This window comes from Sapajus apella, unplaced genomic scaffold (genome assembly GCF_009761245.1).
Source record: "Sapajus apella isolate SASKATOON/1434 unplaced genomic scaffold, GSC_monkey_1.0 scaffold1, whole genome shotgun sequence".
NCBI classification, from domain to species: domain Eukaryota; kingdom Metazoa; phylum Chordata; class Mammalia; order Primates; family Cebidae; genus Sapajus; species Sapajus apella.
The window spans coordinates 2,335,923-2,361,234 of NW_022436941.1; the positions used below are offsets into that span (position 1 = coordinate 2,335,923).

The window sequence follows — 25,312 nt, forward strand, 5'->3', positions numbered from 1 at the left end:
TGAGACAAAGTCTTGCTTTGTTGCCCTGGATGGAATGCAGTGGCACAATCTCAGCTCACTGCAACCTCCGCCTCCTGATTTCAAGTAATTCTCCTGCTCAGCCTTTCAAGTAGCTGGGGTTACAGGCAAGTGCCACCACACCCGGTTAATTTTTGTATTTTTAATAGAGACAGGGTTTCACCATGTTAGCCAGTCTAGTCTCGAACTCCTAACCTCAGGTGATCCATCCACCTTGGCCTCCCGAAGTGCTGGGATTACAGGCGTGAGCCACTGCGCCTAGTCTAGGGTTTTCTATATCTGCATTACCTACTCTCCATTGATCTTCTCTGCTTCCTATTACCCTGGCCTGAATGTGCCCCAAGCTCCTTCCCAAAGCCATTGTATGGGACCAAGAAATGTTTACCTTGCCAGTGCTTAAGAATTTAAGTAGATTTGGAATTACCAAACAGAATTTGAAAAATGTTATTCATGGCTCCAAAACAAAAACAAAACTAAACTTAAAAAATAAAAATAAAAAGCCTGGCTTCCCAGGCTTCCTCCATCTGAGACGGGATATGGGAAGGTGAACAAACAAGGCCACTTCATCTTGACTTCAGGCGTAGAAGAGCAAAAGCAATAAAAACAAACAAAACGGGAATGTTCCTAGGTATAATGGACTTGGACACGGGTGCTGGTAGAGAAGTGAGTGCATATTTTAGGACCCAGATGAGCTGCTGTGCATAATATAATGATTCTACAGCAAGTGACAAACCTGATAGTAACTGAGGACTTCAGAGGTGAACAAGAAAACGATTTCCCTGTGCTCTTCTAAGCCAGCCAGTTAATTCAGAGGAAAAAAAGGAAGGCTGGCAGCTGAGACTCAAGGAGAAGGGGGTGGGGGGAAAGAGAGAGAGGGAGAAAATAAATTACAGAATGCTCGTTCAGTCAGCAAGTATTTGGAAGTAATGTTGTACTAATGGTTAAACTCACTGCCTCTACTGCTTACTAGCTGGGGAACTGGGCTTTGGACTGTATTCCTGTTTGCAAATGGGTACATCAATAATACCTACCTCTAAGGGAGGTAGCTAAATCCCTCGGTGTACTATCTGACACACAGTAAGAGCACATATGTTACTATTTGTAATATTATTTATTTCTTCACCATTTGCAAGGCACTTGGGGTGGAGGCATTAAAGTGACACAGACAAGAATCCACCTCTGATCTTATTATTTAGCACAGCAACTAGACGACCACATACATTCTGCCTTTGATTATAGTTTTAAGTACCCTAAAAGTTGCAAAGAATTACAGCACTCAATAAAATTGCTCAAATAACAGAGCACCACAGAGCTACTCAGAGGCATCAGTGTTTAAAAAACAATAGCCAGAAAGCACTACTGGATGCAGCATGCTCTGATCGATTAATTGCTTTCTTGGGACAGGAGATCAGAATGGGCAGAAGGCAGCAGAGAAGTCCACACGCACGACCCTTCACCTTCTGGCCATCTGCTTACATTATCCAGATTTGGACACATTCATTCATTTTTTTTGGTTTCTGGAACTAATTTAGGGTGGAGATAATTAAGTGCGTGGATTTAGAATGGCAAAAGTTGTCTGTTTTGTGTCTCGAATATGAGGTTCCTAAGCAACAACAAGCTGCTCTGGTCAGATAGGTCTTAACAGTATATTGAATTCCTTCCCTCATGGCTCCAACACAACTGATAAATGCTATTCAAATTATGTAAGAGGGTGGACTAGAAAGGAGCCTTTTCTTTGCCAAGAAAAAGTTGCCAGTAGCAGCAACTGAATCCTTATCAGGCATCAGAAAGTTTTCATGGTTGTTAAAGCCAAACTTTGCCATTGGAACTCCTGCTGAAAGCACCTGGTTAGCTCAGCACCCAAAATAAATCACATCATGAGAGAATTTTGTCCTCATCCCCTCCTAGTGCACCTGGAGCGTGGCCCTAAGGGAAATTCTATCAACTCTCTTTTTCCAGTGTTCCAGCCGTGCGTGCATCTGTTGTTGACACATCTGGAGCCTCAACTTTCCCATCACCTCTGACACTGTGGGCAAGATCATGACACTTGAAAACCAAAGGAAGGATGGTGCCTCCCACCAGAAGGAAGGCATACCTGACACAATTAAAATCAAAACTCAGTTGGCATTGTCGGCCACCTTAAAATATCCCTGGGTTGTACCAGATAGAGATGAAAACATATTTATGCCTTTTGCCCGTATACTTTTAATGACAAGGTGTGAGTGAAGGCTTAAGGATAAAATTAAATGATTGCATCTGTTTTCACTCATTACATGAGTGGGTTGCATCTCTTGTTTTTGTCCTAAAAATCTTTGAAGGTAAAACAGCATTTGTTTCTTTTCTAATGTATCCGGGCTACTTCAAGGCTACTTTGGAGACCTCCTTTCCATGGACAAATTGACGTTCTGTTTAAGGAGGCTGGCAGAGCATAATGATTCAGAATATGATCCTGGGAACAACCTAGACCTGGTTCAATTACTGAGTCACCTACTGACTAGCTGGGTGACCTCAGGCAAGTAGCTTAACTACCATAGGCCCCACCTCCATGTAAGGTAGAGAGTGTAACACCACTGCCTGCCTCAAAGGATTCTTTTGAGGATGCAGGGAGATCATGATTACAAAGTGTATGAAGTCTATCTTTTAGTGCCTGACACATAAGTGCTCAATAGGTGGTGGCAAATGTTGTCTTACTATCACCAATCAGACCTAAACAAACAAAATGCACAGGCTGATCGCTAAAGTAATTGGGAAATTTGTTTAAGTCAATGAACCTTTATTTCTGCAGTTTCGAATGTGATAATTGGATAATGTTTCTTTTTTGTTGAGTACTCAAATTTTGTGTAAAGAGTTAGCAGAAATGCTTGTTACAAGAGGAACAGACACCACTACTAGGTCAAGAACAGCACTTGAATTTGAAGGAATTTCTTTTTCACAAAACCACTTTAAAAAGACAAGTTGCTATAACTAGTCCACTATTAGTGGGACAGGCCAGCAGAAAGTCATGGTTTCTGGCTGCCCAAGCCACTTCAAACGACTCACCCAAGTCTTTTAGACCTCCGCTTATCTCTTTCTTCCTGTCTAGAAAAGCAACAGTTATATTATTGCATGGAAGGAGATTATTTACCGCTCAGTTTAACTCCGGAGTCAGGTGGATTAACTTCTAATTCTAGCTCCACAGCACACTAGCTGTGTGACTAATGATTTTGCACACCAGTTCATTCCTCTGGGAGTTGGGGATTAATGGGATACCTTCCAGATAAAGTTGCTGTGAGGATTAAATGAGAATGTGTAAAAAAAAAAAAAAAATATGGGAGTTCAGAAAATGGCAGCTAGTAAAATGATGATGAAAATTGTTCTCAACCTTTTTGCTTTCATCCGTCTTAAATTTAATTTTTTGGGAGCTCCAAGGAGTTTTAGTTTATGTGCATTTTATTAATGGATAGATCACTTAATAGGAAGTAGCTGAGAAACTTTAAAAATATTTATGCATTAATTCATTTAAAATTATAACAAAAACGTTTACATGCTAACATATGTACCATTTTTAATGAAAAATAACTATTTTCTAAAAACAATAAAAAAACAGATTTTCTTCAAATCTCACTAATGTCTGTCTTAACAGAAAACAGTGGAATTCTCATCTGCTTCTGCTACAATCTGCTGCAGTATCACACATCATGTAGCTTCTGAAAAACTCCAATTTATACTCAAAGAATGAGAGTAGGGAAAAGCAAATAATATACGAAAACTATAAAAGTAGCTTTGATTCCATGGACTCCCTGAAAAAGTCTCAGGGACTCCCTCACTTTGAAAACAACTGTCTTAGAGCAACTGTCTCTCAGACTCTCAACTGTAGAAGGGGATGCAAATGCCTTGGTAGAAAAAACACGAGAATAGTGCCTGAGAGCATCAAGGACAAGAAAAGCATAAATCTGAGGCCCTTGAAAGAATTTACTTTTGGAAATAAAGTTGTAGTCAAGCAGGGGCGGAAAGACAGCAGAAGCCCAAACATATTGTACAGAATTGGGCAAGTATGAGTTACATTCTCAAAACAAATTGGACGAATTCCTGTGACTTGGGGCTGTCCAGAAGTCACAAATCATTGTTTCTCTGTCTTCCTTCTTCTTTCTCCACCCTTATTTCCTCTCCCTCACCCCAGAACAGCAAGAATATGCCCAGTTGCTCCCTGTATTATGGGATGCTAGGATGGTATATTTGTACCACATCTGGAAGCAACAGAGCATGGGTCTTTCAGGCATAGAGACCTAGGTTCAAGTCCCAGGTCTGCTGCTTAGGAGCTGCGTGGTCTTAGAAAAGTTACTTAAATTTACTGAAGCTCAGAATGCTAATGTGTATAACAGGGATTGTGGTGAATTAAAAATGTCCACTCTCGGTAGCTCCTTCCATTGAAAGGTGAATTCTATTTCCTCATGCCTTTAATTGGGTTGCCTCTGTGTCTGGACCACTGAATGTGGTAGAAGTGACATTGTGTGACTTGTGAGCAGTTTCAAGAGACCCTGTAGCTTCTGCTCTTGCCCTCTTGGAACCCTGAGGCCTCCAGGCTATAAATTAGTCTAGAACAGAAGACCCCAATGGAGGGAGATTCCCAACCATCTCTGCTGAGGCCCAGATGTCTTACCCCATCCAGACTCCACTAAGCAGTCACACAGGGGGCCCAAGTGATGCCCCTGGAAGCCCCACTAGGTTAGCCTGTAGAATTGTGAGAAATGATTATTTTGTTTTAGGCCACTAATAGGGTAATTTCTAAGGTGACCAACTTGTCTCGGTTTTAGCACTGAAAATCCTATATCCCAGGAAACCCATCAGTTCTGTTTGGGTTGGTCACCTTATTTGTAGCAGAGCCACAAACAACTGACACAGAAATAAAAATATGCAAATTAATGTTTCTAAGAGAATTAAATGAAATGATGTGGTTAAAGGCAAAATACAGTGCCCATGCAATGAATGAGATTTTTTGTCTTCAATTTACAAAAAATTTCTTAATAACTCAAGATTTCCTAATAAAAATGTAATCTGTTATCTTTGTAACTGAGCTTCTCATTCAGGGCCCCTAACTGATTTAAATGTAGCAGATAGCATTCTCTGCTGGAAGAGTACTATGTTTCAAGCTAAGCACAGAAGTAGTAAGCCCCTGGGAAATCATGAACCAAAACAGAAAGAAAACATTGAACTAAACTCAAACCGGCTGTGAGTTCTCAAAACAGTATCACTGTTGAATATGGAAAATACTTTTTATTATATCATTCTGGGTGGATCTAGAACAGGACCGTGTTTTGTTTGTTTGTTTGACAATATTTTCCCCCGGGCCATGTCTAGCAAAAATATAGTCCAAGGAAATAATCTGCAGGTAAGGTCAGTATAATGCACTAACAAAAAGGCAAAGTTCTAGGGGACTGCTGGGCATAAAAGTTTGTAAACCATTTGAAACTCTATTCTAGAGCTATTCATTAGGAAAAAAAATGGGGAGGGGGAGCAAACTCTTGTAAAAATCTGAGATTCATTAAATGATGGTGCAATTTTTTTCCTCATGTCACAATTATTTGACCTAAAATGTATTTTAAATGATCAGGATGTACATCTCTTTTTCTAACTAAAAGTGACCCTTATTCACGCAATTAAAATAACTACTCTATCCTGGTGGCCAAAAGAACTTCATGCTGCCAAGAAAAAACACTCACTGTCCTGTACATCACTGAAGAATTCTGACTCTGCAAAAACCACATGTGAAATCATTCAGCAGTCTGAACAGCAAAAAATGTCAGCCTTGGAGAATTTAATCAAGAAGGTATTTCCTCCTGCAGACTTCCGACAGCCAGCATGCTGAAATGGACCCAGACACATCTGTATTGCATGTGTCTTCCTGGCACAGAGTGACATATTAAGAGAGTCCAGGAAAGCACTTATGTTGCTCTGCAGATAAGTAAATGCCCAGTTCTTAAACAGGTTCCCATTAGGATTCAATCAACCAAGTTAACTGTCACCACTTTTGGAGAGAAGTAGCAAATATAAAATGAATATAGGTTTTAACTTTTTAAATAATGGAAGGTAAGCAGGACTCTCTGTTGTTTCACAGCCTCTACATGCAATAGCCCCCTTCCCGATGGCATGAATTTGTATATCTGGGTATACGCAGGGATGAATGGACAGGTGGGTGGATATCCACCTCCACACCCACAGCCATCCTTCTGACCTGATTGCACCTCGTTTCACCAGATACTGAAAAGCATATAGTTCCTTTGCTTCAGAACACTCAATAATTTACTCCAATATTTAATACATTCTTCATTGTGTTGGCAATCAGAAAGCTGCCCCCACTGCCACTGGAGATGGCGAGCAGACTCACCGGATTTCCCACATTATCGAAATCAATGTCAGGAGCTGAGTTTGAAATCCACTGGGATAGATTTTCTAGCCATTTTCTAGACATCTATAGGCATTTCTAGACTTTCACTACACATTTTCTAAAATACCTCATAGTTGGCTGGTATGAAAATATATACAAAAACATAAATCAAATATCTGGGTTGTTCTTTTTTTTTTTTTTTCTTTTTGAGACAGAGTCTCACTCTGTCCCTCAAGCTGGAGAGCAGTGGCATGGTGTCAGCTCACTGAAGCCTCTGCCTTCCAAGCTCAAGCGATTCTCCTGCCTCAACCTCCCGAGTAGCTGGGATTACAGACGTGCTCCACCATCGGCTGGCTAAGTTTTGCACTTTTACTAGAAGTGGGGTTTCACCATGTTGGCCAGGATGGTCTCAAACTCCTGACCTCAAATGATCCACCTGTCTTGGCCTCCCAAAGTGCTGGGATTACAGGTATGAGCCATGGTGCCCGGCCAAAAATTCGTTTCTCAAAGAATACTTTGATAAACACTGAATGACATAAAGTATGACACAAATTGTGCAGTCAAGATAATAAAAGGAGTGTGAGATAGATTTGAAAGATGCAAGTTTAACTAAACATTTATCTAAGTAGGCACAAGTGCCACAAATATGGTAACATTTTAAGAAGTTTCACTCCATTCCCATAGCCACCATCCTCTCCCACCTGAATGAGAACTCTAGGCTTCTAACCAATGTCCCTTTTACTCATAATCTGTTTTTCACACAGAAGATAAAGTCAGTTTTTAAAAAAGATAATTGGTACAATTAACTCCTCTGCTTAATACTACTTAATGGCTTTGCATTGCTCTTAGAATTAAAATCCAAACTCTTTAGCCTACAAGGCACCAGGTAACTTGGCCCTTGCCTGCTCTTCAGCTTGATTGCAAACCACTCACCCCTGATTACTGACTGCCAGCCACATAGGTCTCCCATTCTGCCACTTAAAAACATTTGAGGCCAGGCATACTGACTCATGCCTGTAATCCCAGTACTTTGGGAGGCAGAGGCACGTGGATCACCTGAGGTCAGGAGTTTGAGATCAGCCTGGACAACATGGTGAAACCTGGACAACATGGTGAAACCCCATCTCCACTAAAATTACAAAAAAATTAGCTGGGTGTGGTAGCGGGTGCCTGTAATCCCAGCTACTCAGGAGGCGGAGGCAGGAGAATCCCTTGAGCCCGAGAGGCAGAGGTTGCAGTGAGCTGAGATCAGGACATTGCATTCCAGCCTGGGTGACAAGAGTGAAACTCGGTCTCAAAACAAAACAAAGAAAAACAAACAAAAAAAAACATTTGAATGCATCCTTCCTCAGGGTGTTCTACGTCCTTCTTCACATTGCCTGGGATGCCCTTTCCCTGACCCTCAACATGACTACCGAGTCATCCTTCAACTCTGATGCACAATCACTTTCCAGAGAAGCTTTCCTGAGCATCTTGGTTTAAGTAGCCTCCTCCCTGCCGCCCTTTCTCCCTATCATCCCTCTTCCTTGCTTATCTCTATGGCTCTTATCAAAGTTTGAAATTATTATTTATTAGTTTACTTGTTCACTGTCTGTGTCTGCTGCAAGAAGGTAAGTACTTTGGAGTGATCCTGACTTGCACATTCACTTCTGAATCCCCTGTGCCTAGAAGAGAGCATGGCTTTGGCCTCAGAAAAATTGCTGTCTTCTATCTAAACCATTGATTAGAGGAGGGTGAGACTGGAATGGGGAAACGTTTAGGAGGCTATTGCAATACTCAAAGGGAAGGATGATGGTGGCAGCAACCCAAGTGAAGATACTGCAGATGGAGAAATGTGAATGGATGACAGAGATCTTTAGAAGATAGGATCAGCAAGACTCGACAGCTGATTGGATATGGGAGGTCTTAGGGTTGGTGTGCAGGTTTCTCCTTGATAGTGAATTTCCTAGACATATTTCTTCCTCCATACATTTTTTCAGCTGCTGATAAGCTTTTCAGTTGCAACCAGCATGCTACTGGCCACAGCTGATTGGATCAGGTACTGGTAGATGGCATACAGTACCCACACATAGGTTGTAAGTAGGGGGACAATACAATTTGGGTTTCTCAGGGAAGTCCTAGGCTACTGTTCTGGCATCATTATTAACACTACCCTTTCTCCCTTCAAAAGTGTCCTGGTTTGGATCACAAATTATATGGTCATCCTAGTCACTTAGGGAAGTCAGTTGCCCCTAACATCATCGAGTATGAACTTGGCCCAACAGGAGTACCCAGTGTTGAATGGTGGGCAAGCTAATAAAATCCAGCCTCTAGGATTGCATAAATTCTAGGTGAACAAAGAGAGAGTTGGTGATGTACACAAGGTGGAGTCTAGGAGGCTGGCTGCATATTCCAGAGCTGGAATATGCACTGTGAGTGACAGGGAAGCTGGAGAGCCCCAGTCACTCCGGCAGCCTGCTTTCATCACTGGGAGTCACTGAGCTCATGTCATCTTCACCATCAATGAGGTCAAGTGACAAAATTACCACCCTAAGACAGCAGAAGTGTTAAACAGTTGGTGCATATTTACACATCCATAGGAGGTGGTGCTAGGAGAATTGCTCCTAATCATGGCAGCTTCTCAAGCTGTGATAGACCATCTCAAAGATGCCAACAAGACCAAGGATGTGACCGTATGCAAGAGCTCAACACTGGCAACCGTGGCGTGTTAGAGAGGGACTGAGAAATAAACTCTCCTGATGTTTGAGAACAAGAACAGAGATTCACAGCCAAAACACCTACTACACGAACTCACAGATCCTAGGCTTTGAAGTTATTTCCAACTTAGAAAATAAAGGCTGATTTTTTAAGTGAAATTAATTTTAAGACCTAGAGGCTCAAAAATGTCTTAGAACTCAACATTAATCTTCATATTTCTTGTCAGTCTGAACTTTAAAAAAATTATTATCATCATTTTGAATAATTTCACCTTTCATTTTAGATTCAGGGGATACAGATGCAGGTTTTTTTTTTTTTTTTACAAGGGTATACTGTGTGATGGTGGGGTTTGAGGCATGGACGATTCCATCAACCAGGTAGTGAGCAAAGTACGCTGTAAGTAGTTTTTCAGCCCACACCTCCCTCCCTTCTTCTCTACCCCTTCTGGTTGTCCCCAGTGTCTATTGTTCTCATCTTTATACCCATGTGTACTTGTATTTAGCTCCCACTTATAAGTGAGAACATGCAGTATTTGGTTTTCTGCTCCTGTGTTAACTGACTTAGGATAATGGCCTCCAGCTGCTAACAAGGATATGATTTTGTTCTTTCTTATGGCTGCATAGTATTCCATGACATATAGTACCACATTGTCTTTATCCAGGCCACCATTGATGGGCACCTCGATTGATTCCATGTGTTTGCTATTGTGAATAGCACTGTGATGAACATACAAGTGAATGTGACTTTTGGTAGAATGATTTCTTTTCCTACTTGCATATATCAGCAATGGGATTGCTGGGTCAAATGGCAACTCCGCTTTTTAAGTTCTTTGAAAAAATCTCCAACCTGCTTTCCACAGTGGCTGAACTAATTTACATTCTCACCAACAGTGCATACATATCCTCCTTTCTGCACAGACTTGCCAGCATCTGTCATTTTTTAACTTTTTAATAACAGTTTTTCTGACTGGTATGAGATGGCATCTCATTGTGGTTTGGATTTGCATTTCTCTGATGATTAGTGATGATGTGTATTTTTTCATATGTTTGTTGGCTTCTTGTATGTCATCTTTTGAAAAGTGCCTGTTCATGTCATTTGCTTACATTTTAATGGGGTTAGTTTTTTGGTTATTAAGTTCCTTGCAGATTCTGGATATTAAACCATTGTTGGATGCATAATTTGTGAATATTTTTGCCCATACTGTAGATTGTCTATTTATTTTGTTAATAGTTTTTTTTTGCTGGGCAGAAGCTCTTAATTTAATTAGGTCCCACTTGTCAATGTTTGTTTCTGCTGTAATTGCTTTTGGGGACCTAGCCAAGAATTCTTTGCCAAAGCCAATGTTAAGAAGGGTATTTCCTAGGTTTTCTTAAAGGATTTTTATAGTTTGAGGTCTTACATTTAAATCTTTAATCCATCTTCATTTAATTTGTATAGGGTGAAATGTAGGAGTCCAGTTTCATTCTTATGCATATGTCAAGCCAGTTATCCCAGAACCAGTTTTTGAATACAGAATACCTTTCCTATTACTTGTTTTTGTCAACTTTGTTGAAGATCAGGTGGTTGTAGGTGTGTAGATTTATTTCTGGGTTCTATATTCTGTCCCATTGGTCTACATGTTTTTTCTTTATTGTATTTTTGGTTCTGGGGTACATGTGCAGATCATGCAGGATTGTTGCATAGGTACACACATGGCAATGTGGTTTGCTGCCTCCATCCCGCCGTCACCTACATCTGACATTTCTCCCAATGTTATCCCTCCTTGACCTCCCCACCCTCCTCACTGTCCCTCCCTTGGCCCCCTCCACAGTCCCCAGTGTGTAATGCTCCCCTCCCTATGTCCACGTGTTTTCACTGTTCAACACCCACCTATGAGTGAGAACATGCAGTGCTTGATTTTCTGTTCTTGTGTCAGTTTGCTGAGAATGATGGTTTCCAAATTTATCCATATCCCTACAAAGGACACAAACTCATCATTTTTTATGGCTACATAGTATCCCACAGTGTATATGTACCACATTTTCCTTGTCAAGCCTATCGTCGATGGGCATTTGGGTTGGTTCCAGGTCTTTGCTATCGTAAACAGTGCCACTATGAATGTACATGTGCATGTGTCTTTATAATAGAATGATTTATAATCCTTTGGGTATATATCCAGTAATGGTATTGCTGGGTCAAATGGAATTTCTATTTCTAGGTCCTTGAGGAAGCACCACACTGTCTTCTACAATGGTGAACTAGTTTACATTCCCACCAACAGTGTAAAAGTGTTCCCATTTCTCCACATCCTCTCCAGCATCTGTTGTCTTCAGATTTTTTAATGATCACTATTCTAACTGGTGTAAGGTAGTATCTCAATGTGGTTTTGATTTGCATTTCTCTAATAATCCGTGATGATGAGCATTTTTTCATATGTTTGTTGGCCTTATATATGTCTTCTTTGAAAAGTGTCTGTTCAGATCCTTCTCCCACTTTTGGATGGGTTTGTTTGTTTTTTTCTTGTACATCTGTTTTAGTTCTTTGTAGATTCTGGATATTAGCCCTTTGTCAGATGGGTATATTGTAAAAATTTTTTCTCATTCTGTTGGTTGCTGGTTCATTCTAATGATTGTTTCTTTTACAGTACAGAAGCTCTGGAATTTAAGTAGGTCCCATTTGTCTATTTTGGCTTTTGTTGCCAATGCTTTTTGTGTTTTAGTCATGAAGTCCTTGCCTATGCCTATGCCTATGCCTATGTCCTGAATGGTTTTGCCTAGATTTTCTTCTAGGGTTTTTATGGTGTTAGGTCTTATGTTTAAGTCTTTAATCCATCTGGAGTTAATTTTAGTGTAAGATGTCAGGAAGGGGTCCAGTTTCTGTTTTTTGCACACTGCTAGCCAGTTTTCCCAACACTGTTTATTAAACAGGGAATCCTTTCCCCATTGCTTGTTTTTGTCAGGTTTGTCAAAGATCAGATAGTTGTAGATGTGTGGTATTGCCTCCAAGGCCTCTGTTCTGTTCCATTGGTCTATATCTCTGTTTTTGGTACCAGTACCATGCTGTTTTGATGACTGTAGCCTTGTAGTATAGTTTGAAATCAGGTAGCGTGATGCCTCTGGCTTTGTTCTTTTTGCTTAGAATTGACTTGGCTATGCGGGCTGTCTTTTGGTTCCATATGAAGTTTAAGGTATTTTTATTCCAGTTCTGTGAAGAAGGTCATTGGTAGCTTGATGGGAATAGCATTGAATCTATAAATTACTTTGGGCAGTATGGCCATTTTCATGCTATTGATTCTTCCTAACCACAAGCATGGAATGTTTCTACAAAATCCTTCCCAAATAATTTTATGAGACCAACATCATCATGATACCAAAACCCAGCAGAGACTCAACAAAAAAAAGAAAACTTCAGGCCAATATCCATAATGAACATAGATACAAAAATCTTCAAGAAAATATGGCAAACCGATTGCAACAGCACATCATAAAGCTTATCCATCATGATCAACTAGGCTTCATTCTGGGGATGCATGGCTGGTTCAACATATGCAAGTCTATAAATGTAATCCACCATGTAAACAGAACCAAAGACAAAAACCACATGATGATCTCAATAGATGCAGAGAAGACCTTCGACAAAATTCAACAGCCCTTTATGCTAAAAACTCTCAATAAACTAGGTATCGGAACATATCTCAAAATAATAAAAGCTATTTATGATAAACCTACAGCCCATATCATACTGAATGGGCAAAAACTGGAAGCATTCCCTTTGCAATCTGGCACTAGACAAGGATGCCCTCTGTCACCACTTCTATTCAATATAGTATTGGTAGTTCTAGCCAGAGCAATTAGGCAAGAAAAGAAAATAAAGGGTATTCAATTAGGAAAAGAGGAAGTCAAATTGTCTCTATTTGCAGACAACATGATTGTATATTTAGAAGACCCTATCATCTCAGCCCAAAACCTCCTTAAATTGATAAGCAACTTCAGCAAAGTCTCAGGATACAAAATCAATGTGCAGAAATCACAAGCATTTCTATACACCAATAACACACTAACAGAGAGCCAAATCATGAGCAAACTCCTATTCACAATTGCTACAAAGAGAATAAAGTATCTAGGAATACAACTAACAAAGGATGTAAAGGACCTCTTCAAGGAGAACTACAAACCACTGCTCAAGGAAATACATGTCTGTTTTTGTACCTGTACCTTGCTAGTTTAGTTACTGTGGTATAGTTTGAAGTCTGGTAGTGATGCCTCCACCTTTGTTCTTTTTGCTTAGGGTTGCTTTGGGCATTTGGGCTCTTTTTTTGTTCCATATGAATTTTAAAATCATTTTTTCTAATTCTGTAAAAAATGATATTTGTAGTTAGGAATAGTATTGAATCTATAAATTGCTCTGGGCAGTATGGCCATTTTAACAATATCAATTCTTCCAATTCATGAGCATGGAATGTATTTCTATTTGCTTGTATCACCTCTGATTTCTTTGAGCAGTGTTTTGTAGTTCTCCTTGCAGAGGTCTTTCATCTCCTTAGTTAGCTGTATTCCTAGGTATTTCATTTTTTTGTGGTTATTTTAAAATAGGGTTGTGTTCTGGATTTGATTCTCTGCTTGCACATTATTGATGTATACAAATGCATTGATTTTTGTATTATGAAACTTTACTGAAATTATTTATGAATTCTAGAAATCCTTTGGCAGAGTGTTTAGGGTTTTCTAGGTATAGAAATGTAGCATCAGCAAATAGAAGTAGTTTGACTTTTTTCCTGTTTCAATGTTTTTTCTTTCTTTCTCTTGCCTGATTGCTCTGGCTAGGATTTCCAGTACCACATTGAATGGGAGTGAGGAGAGTAGGCACCTTTGTCTTGTTCCAGTTCTCAGAAAGAATGGTTCCAGCTGTTGCCCATTTAGTATCATGTTGACTATGTGTTTGGCATAGACAGCTCTTATTATTCTGCACTATGGTCTTTTGATGCCTAGTCTGTTAAGAGTTTTTATCATGAAGGGATGTTGGATTTTCAACAGCATTTTCTGCATCTACTGAGATAATCACATGATTTTTGCTTCTAATTTTATGTGGTGAGTCACATTTACTGATTTACATGTGCTGAACCAGGCCTTTGTCCCAGGAATAAAATCTACTTGATTGTGGTGTATCAATTTTTTGATGTGTTGTTGCATTCAGTTTGCTAGTATTTTGTTGAAGATATCTGTGTCTATGTTCATCAGAGATACTGGTCTGCAGTTTTCTTTATTTATGGTGTCTCTGTCAAGATTTTGGTATTAGGCTGATGCTGGCTTTGTAGAATGTGTTAGGGATGAGCTCCTTCTTCTCAAGTTTTTGGAATACTTTAAGTAAGATTGGTACCAGTTCTTCATGCCTCTGGTAGAATCTGGCTGTGAATCTGTCTGGTTCAGGGCTTTTAGTTGGCAGGGTTTTTTGTTGTTGTTGTTATTACCGATTCAGTTTCAGAACTTGTTATTGGTCTGTTCAGGTTTTTACTTTCTTCTTGGTTTAATATTGGATGGTTGTTTCTAGGAATTTATTTTCTCTAGATCTTTTGTATATCTGTGGGATTGGTTATGATATCACCTCTGTCATTTCTAATTGGACTTATTTGGATCTTCTCTTTATTAGTCTAGCTAGCAGTCTAACAATCTTTTTTTTTTTTTTTTTTTGAGACAGAGTCTCACTCCATCATCTAGGCTGGAGTGCAGTGGTGCTTTCTTGGCTCACTGCAACTTCTGCCTCCTGGGTTCAGGCAATCCTCTTGCCCTAGCCTCCCAAGTAGCTGAGATTACAGGCATGAGCCACTGCATCCAGCCTTTATTCTTTTAACTCTAACCAATGAAACTCTTGGTTTTACTGATCTTTGTATGGATTTGAGCCTCAATTTTGTTCAGTTCTTCTCTAGTTTTAGTTATTTCTTTTCGTCTGTTAGCTTTGGGATTGGTTGTTTTTCTCTAGTTCCTGTAGGTAAAATATTGGATTGTTAATCTAAAATCTAACTTTTTGATGAAGGCATTTGGTGCTATAAACTTTCCTCTTAGCACTGCTTTAGCTGCATCCCAAGGATTTTGGTCATGTCTGTTTTCACTAATTTCAAATAATTTTTTTTTTATGTAAGCCTTAATTTCATTGTTTACTCAAGAGTTATTTAAGAGCAAGTTGTTTAATATGCAGGTATTTGTGTAGTTTTGAGAGGTCAATCTTGATATGGATTTCTATTTTTATTGCTCTGTGGTCTGAGAGTGTGCTTGGTATGACTTCATTTGTGTGTGTGTGTGTGTGTGTGTGTGTGTGTGTGTGTGTATTTATTGAGACCTGCTTAATGACAGAGCATTTGATTGATCTTAGAATATGTTCCATATGCAAATGAGAAGAATGTATATTCTGTGATTGTTGAGTGAAATATTAGGTAGATGTCTATTAAGTCCTATTGGTTGAGTGTCAAGTTAAAGTCCTGAATTTCTTTGTTAGTTTATTGCCTCAATGTTCTAATGTTGTCAGTAGGATGTTGGATATTGAAGTCTCTTCTTATGATTGTATTCCTGTCTAGGTATTTTTGTAGTTAGAAGAGAACTTGTTTTATGAATCTGATTGCTTCAATGTTGAGCGTGTATATACTTAGGATAGGTCTCTGTTTTTGTTGAATTGAACCCTTTATCATTATGTAATGCTCTTCTTTGTCCTTCTTAATTGTTGTTCATTTAAAGTCTGTTTCATATAAGAGTAGTGACATCTAGGCGCAGTGGCTCATGCCTGTAATCCCAACACTTTGGGAGGCTGAGGCGGGTGGATCACGAGGTCAAGAGATTGAGACCAGCCTGGCCAACATGGTGAAACTCCGTCTCTATTAAAAATATGAAAATTAGTTGTGCGTGGTGGTGTACACCTGAAGTCCCATATACTCAGGAGGCTAAAGCAGAAGAATCACTTAAACCCAGTAGCTGAGATCACACCACTGCACTTCAGCCTGGTGACACAGCAAGATTCCATCAGAAAGAAAGGAAGAGAGAAAGAGAGAAAGAGGAAGAGAGGAAGAGAGAAAGGAAAGAAAGGGAAGAAAGAAAGAAAGGAGGAAAGGAAGAAAGAAAGAGAGAGAGAGAAAGAAAGAAAGAAGAAAGAGAAAGAAAGAAAGAAAGAAAGAAAGAAAGAAAGAAAGAAAGAAAGAAAGAAAGAAAGAAAGAAGAAAGAAAGAAAGAAAGGTGACTACTGTTTTTTTGTTTTGTTTTGTTTTCTGTTTGCATGGTATATCTTTCTCCATCCCACTACTTCAAGCCTGTGGGTATCACTACACATGAGATGGGTATCTTGAAGACAACAGACAGCTGGGTCTTGTCTTTTTTTGAGATGGAGCCTCACTTTATTATCCAGGCTGGAGTGCAAAGGTGCGATCTCAGCTCACTGCAACCTCTGCCTTTTGGGTTCAAGCCATTCTCCTGCCTCATCCTGTTAAGTAGCTGGGACTACAGGCATGCACCACCATGCCCAGCTAATTTTTGTATTTTTAATAGAGATTGGCTTTCACCATGTTGGGCAGGCTGGTCTCGAACACCTGAGTTCAAGTGATCCACCTGCCTTGGCCTCCCAAAGTGCTGGGATTATAGGCATGAGCCACTGTGCCCAGCCAGGTCTTACTTTTTATCCAGCTTTCCACTCTATACCTTTTAAGTGGGGGCATTTAGACTGTTTACATTCATGGTTAGTTTTGATATGCAAGATTTTGCTTCTTTCATTATGTTGTTAGCTGGTTGTTTTGTAGACTTGATTGGTATAGTTGCTTTATAGTGTCTGTGGGCGATGTGCTTAATCGTGTATTTGTTTTAACAGGTATCGTTCTTTTGTTTCCATATTTAGCATTTCCTTAAGGACTTCTTGTAAAGCTGGTCTAGTTGTAATAAATTTCCTTAGCATTTGCTTGGTCTGAGAAGGATTTTATTTCTCTTTCATTTATGAAGCTTAGTTTGACAGGATATACAATTTTTGGTTGGAATTTCTTCTCTTTAAGGATGCTGAAAATAGGCCCTCAGTCTCTTCTGGCTGGTAAATTTTCTGCTAAGAGGTCTGCTGTTAGCCTGACAAGGTTCCCTTTTTAAATGATCTGACCCTTCTCTCTGGTTGCCTTTAATATTTTTTTATTTGGCATTTACCTTGGTGAATTTGATGACTATGTGTCTTGGGGATCATCATCTTTAATAGTATCTCACAGGGGTTCTCTGGATTTATTGAATTTGCATGGCATCCTCTCTAGTAAGACTGGGGAAATTTTTGTGTATTATACCCTAAAATATATTTTCCAAGTTGCTTACTCTCTCTCCTTTTCTTTCAGGAATGCCAATGAGTCGCAGATTTGGTCCCTGTGTAATCCATGTTTCTTGGAGATTTTATTTATTTATTTATTTGAAAAGGGGTCTCACTTTGTCATCCAGGCTAGACGGCATTAGTGCAATCATGCCCCACTGTAGCCTTGACTTTCCAGGCACCAGTGAACTTCCCAACTCAGCCTTCTGAGTAGCTGGCACCGTAGGTGTGTATTAACATGCCTGGTTAACTTTTGTATTTTTGATAAAGATGGTGTTTTACCATGTTTCCCAGGCTGGTCCCAGGTGGTGTTTTACCACGTTTCCTAGGCTGGTCCTGAACTCAAGCAATCCACCTGCATCAACCTCTCAAAGTGCTGGGATTACTGGTGTAAGCCACTGTGCATTTATAATTTTATTTTTTAAAATTTTTTCTTTATTTTTGTCTGAATTGATTTGCAGAACTGGTCTATGAGCTCTGAGATTCTTTCCTCAGTTTGGTCTAATATGCTGTTAATGCTTCTGACTGAGTTATAAAATTCTTGTAGTGAGTTTAATTCTAGTTCATTTTGATTCTTTCTTAAAATGGCTATTTTGTCTTCAGCTATTGGATAGTTTTACCGGATTCCTTGGATTCAGTTTCAACTTTCTCCTTAATCTTGATGAGCTTCTTTTCCATCCAGATTCTGAATTCCATGTCCATCATTTTCAGTCATTTCATTTTGGCCAAGTACCACTGCTGGGGAGCTAGTGGGCTCATTTGGAGGTAAAAGGGTGCTTTGGATTTTATAGTTACCAGAATTCTCACACTGGTTCTTTCTCATCTGTGTGGGTTGATGTTCCTTTAACCTTTGAAGGTGCTGTCCTTTGGATGGGGCTTTTAGCTTTTACATTTTTCACATTTTTTTCTCCAGTGCACCATTGCTAGTTTGAAGCTTTTAAATTCTTTAATGCCCTTGAAGGTTTGACTGTGGTATAAGTTGAGTTTAGTCAACTGGCTTCATTTCTAGATGCTTTCAGAAAAGTGCAAGGCTCAGCTCGGCACTCTTGGGCTGCCCGCTTTAACTCTGGTAAAGACCGGGACTGGGTTTGTAGCTTTGTTCTCTGGTTTGTCGATGTCAAACATGGGCTGCACTGAGGGGTAGTGCTCTATCAGGGGCTCCTGGCAAAAGCACTCTGATAGGGTAGCAGGGAAAAGTGCTCCACTGGGTCTGTAAGAATCGTGGGTGAAAGTGCTCCAGCATGGTGGTATAGTGAGGGGCTCTGAAGTTTCAGTGAGCCATTGACCTATATGATGTAGCAGCTCCTGTACCTTCCCCCAACTTCTACGTTTTGTTGAAGGGGAGGTTACACTACTACTCAGTCCATCAGGCATTTCCTTAATCCAAAAGACTAGGTGATACTGCAGTTTGATTGTGATGCTTAAGAATGCAGTCTAAGTTTTCAAATCAATGACACTTTGTTTTGTGTAATTTAGAAAATGCTTGATAAGACTCCAAACTCAAGCTTGTGGAGTTTACTTGATACAGTTTTCTATAAAATGTCATTAAGGCTCTCTTTCTCTTTCTGTTGGCCCTTGGTCACCAACCGGAAAAAGACACCCAGAATTGGGATGAAAGGTAGACCTTAGTTCTATTAGAGAAAACGTAAAAGCGTTTTCCCTGTACAAGGGAATTCCTGCACCATAACTTGATTACTGCGCACAGCAAATCTGAATAACTAGCAAACTTATAAGCAGTTCTGCTATTCAATTATATAGCCTCAGACATTGAGAAAAGCACTTAAATAAGCAAGTCTCATGTGCCTGAAACTAATCAAACTTTACAAAGAAAAAAAAGTAAATATATACGTATTGTAATATAAAACAAAAGGAATATGGGGCTTAAATAAATTGAAAGGGCTTTCAGATATTTAAAACTAATAAAAAGATTAAATTTAGGAAAGATCTTAAAAGTATCATTGGAAAAAGCAGTACTGGCATATTCTGTCCTTTTTTTCTCCCAGAACGTTTTTCTTCTTAAAACTTACAGCCAAAAAGAAGTCTCTATTTGGGCTATGATGAACACTATTCATTTCTCCTCAACCTGATTAGCCAGAATGTCTTTCGAATGATTAGTTTTCATAGAGAGAAAGGCCTCCAAATTAATGGCTACATTGATTGTTTATGCCTCCAAGAGACACGTTAAAGAAATTTCAGCAATGATAAAAGAAATGATGATCTTCTGAAAATATACAGTTTAATAGATTTTTAAAAATAAAAAGGAAGGTTTTGGAAACTTGCAAAAAGTGTGTTTAAAATTCCACTTACAAGTCCGGCTGCCTCGAGAGTTGGAGTGCTAAGGGCTTTGTTGATTGTTAGCATAAACAGCTGACCTAAGATTTTGGAATCCTTGGACTCACCAGTGGAAATTTTGGTAGAACTGCAATTCTGGCTCATATGTAGGGGCCGTTTACCATGCTGGCTTCCTTTTAATAAGAAATGCTGTCCCTCACCACTTCCCCCAACTGCCCTTCCTGGATGGTTTATCTTCCCTTGCCTCTGCTTTTGGAACCACACTAAAAATTCAAGAGGAAAGGTTTCCACAAATATTTTTCGGTTTGGTTGGCACAGAAGGGATGGGAATTTGCACAGAGCTTTTTTTGGACAAGTTTCTCTTAATTCCCTGCCAGTGAAGTTCTAATGCTGTGTCTCAGATGAAGAAAGGTAACAACAGATTAGACAATGATTCACTCCATCTTACGTTTACTCTAAAGAACTGCAATATGTTTTTGCAGCAGGGGAAGGTCCACATTAGAAGTAAGCTTACTTTCATTAGTGAAATTTACCTTGTTGAAATTGGCCAATATAATGACGCAATGGCTATTTCATGATAGCAGCACACACAAAATTACAGCTCACTGAGGACTAATAACGATCAACGTTCAAGGATGAGAAATACAGTAACATTTGTCTCTACTCTTGTTGAAGTTTGACAATTGTTGTTTATGCCATGGCAAATGAGGTTTCATTAGATATTGACATAGTTTCCTTTATTTAAATTGGTCCTGAATGCCCATTTTTCTCCATATCATCTCATATCCTCAACTTTCTTATTTATGTCTGAACCTGGCGGTCATACTCCCTCTTAAATCCCTCTTTGTAAATGCTTTGATCTGGGTCAGCACAAAAAATAAGTGTCAGTCTCAAATCACACCTTATTTCAATGAGGTCCAATTATGGTAACAGAGGTGGTCAAAACCAATACTTTTTGGAATATTAAACCCGTAAAGGCAGAGATCAAACTGATCATCTAAGGCTCGGTATCCAGCCTTTGGAACCTTCCATAACCCCTGTATTACTGAGCCCAGACCTGCTGTTGGCAGGTCAGCACAGTCAACATTGCTTCACACAACTGCAAACTGGATGATCAAGTACCGCGTAAAGTAACGGGTTCTGCGGTCGTCACCGATAAAACCCAGAACCATAACACTGGTCACGTGTTCCGTATGAATTGCCATGGTTGTATAGCCAACTTTTCCCCTGTCCCAAAGTATGGTACTAGTTATTCACAGCAAATTGGTAGTATTTGTAAAACCAGTGCTTTGACTATGTGACATTAAAATTCATGAGGACCTGATAACTTCCAAACACAACAAAATATTTGGATGCTTGTCACCTGAGTCCTGTACCAGCTACACGAACTTGGCTGAGCTGTTGTCATATTCCACTAGACTCTACCTAAGGTCATCTCCACTCTTGGCTCACTTAGCTAGCTTTAGAATTTGCTCTCCCCTTTATCCTATGCTTCCTCTTCTTTGTTACATTATATTGCTCCGGTCTTTTAAAGTCTCAAGAACAAGCTCTTGCATGAAGCCTTCCTGAAGTCATTGGTTCCATTTATTTTTTTCCAGGTCAAAAAGAATAGCCTCTGATTCACTTTCCTGAGCAATGCACTATTAAAAATTCTTTGATTATATAATATTTCCTGTTGCAGACTATCTGTTATATTGAAAGCCATTGAAACTGCCCTTAATAGATAATTAAGGTGTCTAGTGGTATATCAAGCTGAGTTGGGGAGCAAAAGTAGTGGGTTGTGTAAACCCCTTTCTACCAGGAGGTTTCCCTTGGTGAAAGAGTATTTTTCTTTTTTTCAAGACGGAGTTTCATTCTTGTTGTCCAGGCAGAGTGCAGTGGCACGATCTCAGCTCATTGCAACCTCTGTCTCCCAGATTCAAGGGATTCTCGTGCATCAGCCTCCCAAGAAGCTGAGACTACACGTGTGTGCCACCATGCCTGGCTAATTTTTGTATTAGTAGAGACAGGGTTTCACCATGTTGGCCAGGCTGGTCTTGAACTCCTGACCTCAGGCGATCCACCTGCCTCGGCCTCCCAAAGCACTGGTATTATAGGTGTGAGCCACCATGCCCAGCCTAGAAAGAGTATTTTTTTAAAAAAACAACTGGCATTGTTTAGAATTGCTGGTGCATGGTAATAATAAGCAGGCTAACTTTCAGTTGGGTTTATTATTTTTAAGTTATTATTATTATTTTTTGAGATGGAGTTTCGCTCTTGTTGCCCAGGCTGGAGTACAATGGCATGATCTTAGCTCAGCTCACTGCAACCACCGCCTCCCAGGTTCAAGCGATTCTCCAGCCTCAGCCTCCCAAGTAGCTGGGATTACTGGCATGTGTCACCATACCCAGCTAATTTTGTTTTTTTAGTAGCAACGGGGTTTCTCCATGTTGGCAAGGCTGGTCTCGAACTCCGGATCTCAGGTGATCTACCCGCCTTGGCCTCCCAAAGTGCTGGGATTACAGGCATGAGCGGCCATACCCGGCCCCATTTTTAAGTTATCCACAGACAATGGACCCCTTTATACATTGGCAGTCTGTTCTCACTTCAACACCATCCCCCTTGTATGTCACTGTTCAAAGCAACCCCTAAGTGATCAAATTATATATGGGAACAAAGAACTCCTGACAGACCCTCCTTACGGAAGCACATATTTCACCTGGGATAGTCAAAGTTTTCAAAGACTATAGGGAAAGGAGCTGCACACTCTGTGTACATAAGTAATTGTAGTTATTCTCATGTGTCCTTAAGATTACAAAAGACACTTGCATTGGCTTTTGTGTCCTAGTACTGTCCTTCTGTTAATACAAATGAATTAAAGAAATTAACCAATTTTCTTCTAGTCTATACAATCTCACATTTCTTAATTTGTTGGATTTGTCTGCACTATAGAAGCAAAACTCATAACAATTAACAACAAATAATCAGGCCAGGTGAAAATATTATGTTTTCTTTCCCTGAGGACTTTGAGACCTGAAGGTCCCGATATAGAAGGTCATGTCTGATAGTGCATCTTCTTACCTCAAACACTTTTGCTATTTTTTCAGTGTCTTTCTTCCCAGTGTACTAGTTAGGGAAGCGTAGGAGGCATGGAAGCGTGTGTGGAGTTGGATGCGTGGAAGGGTTTTAGGGCCAGGGTGAAATGACACGTCCTACCAGTGCCCATACGCTACATTATTCATTGGCAGAATTCAGCCACATGCCACACCCAGCAGCAGAGGATGCTGCAAAATGTAAACCCAGGGAGAAGAAGAGACGAACACTGATGACCGGTTAGCGGTCTCTACTACAACATGTTAGTGAGAGGAAGGGCACGCTCAACCTTGTCACTGCCAAAAATCCTGTGCTCAGTGCCTCACGCATTGTCAAGTCTTAGAAAACACCTGTCAACTAGCTGTGTACTAAGTATTCTGTGAATGATAAGGAAAGAGTGGGCCTGCAATAATCTTCAAACACTTTAATCAAGTCTTACTTCTAATTGGCCAATCTGCTAAAAAACCAAGAGGAGAGTCAGCAGATCCCTGAATGTTGATGAATTTTGATCATTTTGTTGAGAATTATAAAATCAAGGACAATTTATAACAATTCACTAAAAAATGGTTACGGTGCTTGTTGACTTTCTTAGTAATCAGTTTATGCACACATGCATTTGATTACATAAGCTATTTGCATGTTTATATAGAGAGAAAGAAAAAATAGTATTATATGGTTTGCAGAGACGAGAGAGGACATGTAAACATGTGCAGTGAACAGACAGAGCTTAAATTCAAGATTTCAGTATAAGGCACCCTGGAATAAATGGCAGAAAATATTCCTTGTGTTTTGAGTTTCCCTTACTATTGCATGTCATCTCGAAAGCCTAGCAACCAGTTTACATGCCCTCACAAATCAATCACTGCTAGGCAGCAGCCCACTTTGTGTCCTAATTCTAAGCATTTCTTCTTGTCTCAGGAAGGAATACTGATGTAGATTAACCACATCTACACTGTGGATGTGGTTGATTCTTTCAGGTACCACGAGAACAATGATGAGTAATGGGAAACATTTTTAAGATCACAAGAGAACAACTGTATATTAACAAGCAAAAAATGTATTCATCTCAAAATAACAGGCATTAACAAACCTGCACACTGCAGAGATGGATTGTTCCTACATGCAAAGAAACTGATGAAACGATTCCCACTGCTATGCTCAGAGAAAAATTAAGTGACAGGTCCCTTTTATTTAGGAGTGTGTTGGCTTTTTCCCTGATGATGGACTGATGATGTTATATAAAGTGTTATATAGTGAAGTCATGCTACATCAAATTACTGCTTACATAGGATGTTTCTGAACCATTTAACCTGATATTACAGAATAAAACACATGTAATCAACAAGCACTAAAAACGAATGAATACATAACAAGAATGACCCTTCACTTACCTGAAGAACGTGCATGAATTCTACTCAATGACAGTTTCAGTCGATTGTATCTGTTTGATTTTGGCATCCTGATCATCAAAGCCCTACTGATTACTTAGGGTACCCATTATACTTGGAAATGAATGACTTAAATACCCATAAATATGTAGAACATGGCATAATAATGTCAGGATTGCAACACTGCTCAGACCCATGACCTAGCCGGTGGCTTCAATTAACATTAAACCAGTGATTCTCAAATTTTAGGAGGCATCAGAATCACCTGGATGGTTTATTAAAACACACATTGCTGGATGCCAGTCACAAGCTTCCGATTCAGTAGATCTTAGAGGTACAGTCTGAGAATTTGCATTTCTAACAACTTCGCAGGTGGTGCTGATGCTGTTGACCCAGGGGCCACACTTTGAGAATGAATGCATTAAATTAATAATCAAACATCTGATTGAGGAACCACCATATGCCTGGAAATACAGAATAACTGAATTTTCCCATTAAAGGGATGGAGATGTTACCCAAACCATGCATTTTCATAATGATAGCTATCGTATCTACTTTTATTTTAAAATCTTGGCCCCCCTCCCCCACCAATAGAGCAAAATGAACAAAACAAATGATTCAACCCCCCTTCCCATTACCTTGCATCAGAGCCTTCTTGGAAGCTTTACCAAAATAACTCTACATCTTCTTCAGAATCTTTTTTCAGCCTCATTACATTTAGGGAAAAGAATGCAGGTTCCTCTTTGGCACTGTGTCCTCAGCTAGTCTGTGGGAAGCTCAGCAACTTGCCACTTGTTCCCGGTTTAAGTAACAGGAATGAGATCATCGACATTTTCTATTGGGTCTCCTCAATCTCCTCCTGATTCTGGTCTAATACCGGCATGCAACGGACATGTTGAACGCCAATGGCTAACAAACTCTAAAACTTTTGGCTATGTGCTGGAAGGGCTCCGAGAGACAGTCTATCCTGGGTTAAATTCAGCCACAGATGTGTTTTCTTTGGCTGATACTGTTTCAGGAAGAACTGCGCCTTGAATGGCTTCAGGAGGCGCATGCTCTCAGCGGCTTGTACTTCCTCCCGAGTTGCCGCTGAGCTGACTTCACCCATTTACGTTACCTGCCTGGCCCTCTAGGCCATTGCAATTGAAGTACCTGAAAAACCCTCTGCTTTAACAAATGAGGAAACTAG

The 25,312-nt window shown here is 39.8% G+C and overlaps 1 protein-coding gene across 1 annotated transcript in view; it reads right to left on the reverse strand.

Moving 5' to 3' along the window:
- Nucleotides 1-25,098, reverse strand: part of NR3C1 (nuclear receptor subfamily 3 group C member 1) — a 479,527-nt gene extending 454,429 nt beyond the window's left edge. Inside the window, exon 1 of the mRNA XM_032242584.1 lies at nt 24,762-25,098. The gene's annotated coding sequence lies outside the window, so the exon portion shown is untranslated. The remainder of the gene's footprint in view (nt 1-24,761) is intronic.
- Nucleotides 25,099-25,312: the final 214 nt, after the last annotated feature.